Genomic DNA, 6,180 nt, shown 5'->3' on the forward strand with positions numbered 1-6,180 from the left:
CACGCACATTAGTGAGATAGACTCGATGCTAACGGCGGTAGAATGAAAACACGCACGTTAGTGAGATAGACTCGATGCTAACGGCGGTTGAAGTAAACACGCACATTAGTGAGATAGACTCGATGCTAACGGCGGTTGAAATGAAAACACGCACGTTAGTGAGATTAAAACTCGACTGCTAACGGCGGTAAAGATGAACCACACGTTAGTGAGAGAATGACTTCGATGCTAACTGGCGTTGAAGTAAACACGCACATTAGTGAGATATAAACATCGATGCTAACGGCGGTAGAATGAAAACACGCACGTTAGTGAGATAGACTCGATGCTAACGGCGGTTGAAGTAAAACACGCACATTAGTGAGATAAACTCGATGCTAACGGCGGTAGAATGAAAACACGCACGTTAGTGAGATAGACTCGATGCTAACGGCGGTTGAAGTAAAACACGCACGTTAGTGAGATAGACTCGATGCTAACGGCGGTAGAATGAAAACACGCACGTTAGTGAGATAGACTCGATGCTAACGGCGGTTGAATTAAAACCAATCCCAACATGACTTTTGTGAAGTTGGCGGCACAAAATCCAGGCCCAACGTGATCTTTGTGAAGTTGGCGGCACAAAATCCAGGCCCAACGTGATCTGGTGAATGGTCAGCAGGATAAGACCCAATCCTGCCATCCAATTGGTCAAGAAATTGGATTTGATCTGTCAAGATATAAGAAATTAAATTTTGATTTTCCAAGAAACAAAAATTTGAACTTGATTTTCGATTTTTGACTTTTGAATTTTTCTGATTTTTCGAGAGAATTTTTTTCAAAAATAATTTGCCCCAGTGTAGGGCCCTTTTCCCTTCTTTCTTTCCTTTCTTCGGCATCGGCCTTCCACATCGCCAGATGCTTTTCGTCGACTTCAACTGTGAATACCTGCACAGGGGGCTTACATGCACTCAAATTTTCAAGAAAAAGGCAGCGTGATTGATTTGAAAGTCTTGCTTGAGTCTTTGACGAAATCCTCAAATGGACTATAAAAAATTTGCCCCAGTGTGGGCTTATTTTGTGAAATCTTGCGAATAAAAATTTTTTGCCCCAGTATGGGCCCATTTGATTGTAAACAATTGGTTTGGATGACTTTCCATTTATGCGAACACTATAAGAAAGAAAATTTCATGATGAATTTCTCAAAATAATGCCAAATTACAAAGGATTTCTTCCTTACCTTAGCATCGAAGCTTTGGGTAATGGCGTTATTTCTGATTTGGAAATGGGAGGTCAAGATTTGTCTTATTCATGTGCTCAGATGGTATGTAACCCCTTCAATACCATATCTTAGTGAAAGCAAAGAGTTTGTCACCCTTATTTCTTAAGAAAACTTAGTCAACGTATAAGCTTCATGGGCTTGCAAAATTTTTGGGTAGAAATGATAGCTAAACATGTGAAATCTGGTTATACCCTTATGATGGATTTTTATGAGCATAATCCTCACTTTGGATTGTCACGAAGGAATAAGTCAACGATGGACTTTATTAGCTTGTAATTTGGCTTGAAAACGATAGCTAAAGAAATAATTTTCAAAGGACATTGCACCGAAGATCGCATTTTTCAACACTGCCCTCATCTGGACTCCAGATTCTTGGACTTTGTTTAACTTTTTATCATCACCCAACAGGGTCTTTCAGCATCAAATCTTTTTGCACCTTTCTTTTGCATTCATTTCGCTCATTTTTCTTTTCTTTTTCCCCCTTCGCGGGGTTTCACATGAAGAACAGTGTCAACCTCACACCTAATCAATTCAGAATACAGCAAAAACTTCCGGCATCAGAAATTTGCTTGACAGGGCTATTGCAAAGAATAGAAATCAGGGCTTTCGGCTTTGTAATGGGGTCAGGCGGGGTGCTTAGAAAAGTTAAGGCTTGAAGGCAGATTTCAAAAGTGGTTTGAAGAATCTGAGATCGCACTGTTGCGTCAACCCTATTTTAAATCAGAATTTGCCCCAGTTCATGCTCAACTGAGGCTTTTCACTTTCATTTTCTTTCTTCTTTTGACTTTTCGGCTTTTTGCCATTCTTTGAAATTTGCCCCAGTTTATTTTTGAACTGAGGTTTTTTCTTTTGCTTTTGATTTTGTTGCTTTTCACTTTTTCACTTCTTGAAATTTTCCTCTTCAACTCAAATTTGCCCCAGTGTGGGGTTTGCGATTCTCAGGGGTTGCCAAACGAAATAATTTATTCTGATGGCTCAAAAGGGATAACTAGGGATAGAATGTTCGATTGGAAAAGAAGATGGCCCGACTTGTATTCTGTTCCTTACAATAACTCTGAAAGGAAACTTTCGTTAATGCGAAATTTTTGGCATGTATCTGAATTAACTAACTGAGGAAGACCCTTGTTCATCCATATTTGTGAAGCATAGGTGATCCACGCGGACAAATCTCTTCCTTTTCTCTTTTCCAAAAATTGAAACTCAGATAGATTCAAATTTCTCCAATTTGTGATTCACTCTTTCCTCTTTTTTTTTGGCATTTTTGCTTTTCCCCTTTTCTTTTTCTTCAAAATTTCCCAATCTCCTTCCCTAATGTGGGGTGCGATCATATGTGCACTCAAAAAGAACCACCAATTTTTGCTCAAATGGGGATGCAAGGGATAAACAGTGTTTAGGATTGTAGAAGCGATGGCCAAAGCATCATTCTTACACCTCATGACTACCAAAGTAATCGAAATGGTTATTAAAAATCCATTCCCCTTTTAGATATTTGAAAATTTTCCAATGAAGGGTAGTGATCATTAAGACCCTTATTTGAAACGAAATTATTCTTTTAGAGGCTCAAATGGGAGAGCAAATGATAAAAATCTGTATAGGTAATGAAACGAATGCTTGAAGTATCATTCCAAATTTCCCAAACAAATAAGAACAATGCACATTTTTGCTTTCACTTAGATGTGATTGAACCAGATTGGACATCTTGAACATTTTCAAGCAAAAGTTGCCCCAATTTACAATTTATCAATCAATGTGACTGATTTTATTTTAGAATTAAGTGAAGGAGAAAGGTATCTCATAGGGCCTTTTGAGTGACCGTTCATTCTCTTTCTGAGCACTCTTATTGTACAGGTTGGAACACCAATCGAGTGTAAGGATTTTAGGAAGCATACACTTGTGAAATTCAGGCTATAGGTTGAAAAATCTCAAATTGGGTCTTATTTCTCAAAATTCATCATGAAATTTTCAATGAGTAAGAATAAAGAATGAAATGTACATAAATATACACAAAACAAAAATTATCCAAAAAATTTTATTGTTGAAAAAGTTTGAAACAAAATTTCTTAATCAATCATGATACAAACGAGAAGAGAGAAACTCGTAAAGAGCTCAACACATACACTTTTTGTCTCCTTTTCTTTTGGAACAAAATGTATTAATAAATCAAATAATAGAATTTCCTCTTTGGAAATAATTACAAAATCTCTCATAGAGCTTCCAGTGTAATCTTCAAGCTTTATTGGATCAAAATTATCAGATATAGAAGAATATTCTCGCCTTATTGAAACATTTTTATAAATGCAGGGGGAGGGGAAAACAAAAAGAAAAATACCCAGAGTCAGTAAGTAAGAATATAAAATCGGTATGCATGTCCTATGGGGGAACCCTTTTATGCCAAGGGTAGGCCTAGCATGAAAATGCAATCCTCTAGGATAGGCACTATACCATACCTGACGGATCTGATCAACTCATTGAGTGAAAAATAATTTTGAAAAATTTGGTCAATTGGAGTGACGAGAGACACTTTGTCAAAATGAGGTCAACGTCCGAATGGATTGATCACTTTGCAAAAACGCACGGGTTTGACCTTGACGAACTTCCTATCGAAGAGATTGGAACTTTTCCCAGTGAAGCACGGGTCAAAACTCCAACTAATCAAATGGCTGGATGCAATGGATGCTTTTCTCAAAATCGACTAGGTTTTCCATTTTGAAATTCGACATTGACATCCTAATTGACAATTTATTAAAAATCGACCGGATTACCCTAAATAGGTCAAATGAATTGAATGCAATTTAATTTATCCAAAATTAATCAGATCACCCTAAAAAGGGTAAATTGATCAAATAGATTGAACGAAACTTGATTTATTCAAAATCGGCCTGATTGCCCTAAAAATGGGTAAATTGGCCAAATGAATGAAATTGAATTAGTGATTTATTCAAAAATCGGCCGAATGACCCTAAAAAGGGTAAATCGGTCAAATGAATTGTCGATTTATTCAAAATCGACCAGGTGACCCTAAAAAGGGTAAATTGGTCAAATGAATTAACGATCTATTCAAAATCGACCAGGTGACCCTAAAAAGGGTAAATTTGTCAAATGAATTGATGATTTATTCAAAAATCGACCAGGTGACCCTAAAAAGGGTAAATTGGTCAAATGAAATGACGATTTATTGAATGAATTGGCAAAATGGATTGGTTGAATTGTCCGGCCATTGGTTATTCCAAAATTATTGAGGTGCATTGGTCTATGACCTTCTAAAAATCAAATTTTGGCCTCAATTCATTTATCGTCTCAACAGGAGGAATCATTTGTGAATTTCTTCAAATTAATGTCCTTCACGCAAGGGATTTTTACCAATTTTTGCTAAAATGGCCAAAAAGTGATTATTAGATGCTCATATTCCAAAGATCACTCTATGAAAATGATCGGATCCTACCTTACCTTGTGCACTTCCCCTTTGGATGGTACAAAAATGTAAACGTGCAAGTCTCACTGGATTAAGTATCCGAGACACAAGGTGGTTTATTCCTAAACACGGGATTCCCTATGTGGCATTCCCTTTCTATGGTTTATGCATGATGCCATTTATTAAAGCGATGTAAATATGTGACAAATATGACCTAAGGGACATAAATAATGCATCGGGGGGAAAAAGGTCTAAAATGAAATGTATTTATTGGAAAGTAAGTGCAAAGACTGAAATTTAGACATGTGAGCTATCTAGTGGGTGAGTCACTAAAAGAGTGCCCAAGAGGCCTCTTATTGCTAAGGCACATGAATGCAAGCCAAGAAAACAAAAGAAATGGTTAGTGCAGTTGATAATACACATAACATATTGGGAGCAATTAAGAAAAAGAAATACAATAAAGCAAGTAAGAGGGGTGGAACCCCTTCCCTCGTGCCTAATGTGCTTAAAATAGGGTGAGGCTGACTCTAACCTAGGAAAATTCTAACATGGATGCATGAGGCTGGGGTTCACTAATGCATCTAGACTCGATAAGGTTTCGGCTCCCAAGCCTTCAGACCTAAAGGCGAAGGGTCATCACTCCCAGGGCCTTTGATCGGTGGCTCGAGTGATCCCTTAGGTAGCGCTATGGGCGCAGAGCACACCAGCCACCTACCCAAGGCAATCGATCCTAATCCTACAAGGTGGTGTGGGAAACGCCCACGAAAAATAAAATAAAATGGGATAAAAGCAAGTAAACGTGCACGTATGAAGTGTTCCCCTATTTTGAGGGAAGGGGTTGAGAACCACGCGAGGCTCTAGAGGTGACACACCCCTCCCAAATGCAATGCAAGCGCGAGATAATCAAGTAAACAACATCCAATCAACCAATCACACATACGTGAGTGAGGGAATAGTTAGATATGCGCGCGAGGCAAAAGGCCCTAAAATAGAAAATGCAACCCTAATATCCAAATGCAATGCATAAAAAGGGTAGAAAAAGGAAACGAATGGCTAAGTCAAATGCTTGGACCCACTTAGGAAGTCCCCAGTGGAGTCGCCAACTGTCGCGCCCCACTTTTTGATCGTGTGAATGTGTGATGTGTGGTGTGTAATGTGTGAACGTGTGCAAAATGAAAAGTAAAAGGCCATGGGACTTAGAATGCGACGATTTGGCCAAGTGAAGTTCAAAAGGGTTTTTTGTATCAAAAATGGAGTCGCCACTTGGTATAGAGTTAGGGTGTACCAAGTCACCCAAAAAGTGTTTTTGTTTTTGAATAAAAAGTAAATAAACCCTTTTTGAGAACTTTTGGGTCTGCGTAACCAAAAGAGGGATCGGGGGTCACATTTGACGAAGGGGAAGGCAAGGATAAAAATCCAAGGCACCCCTTCGACCTAGCCAAGGCTAGTTGCGTGACTTAAGCCAATTTTCCTAATTTTTCTACCCAATGTATGTTCGCACGTTGGA

The sequence above is a fragment of the Coffea eugenioides genome, unplaced genomic scaffold (assembly GCF_003713205.1).
Source record: "Coffea eugenioides isolate CCC68of unplaced genomic scaffold, Ceug_1.0 ScVebR1_456;HRSCAF=1137, whole genome shotgun sequence".
In the NCBI taxonomy this organism is placed as follows: Eukaryota; Viridiplantae; Streptophyta; class Magnoliopsida; order Gentianales; family Rubiaceae; genus Coffea; species Coffea eugenioides.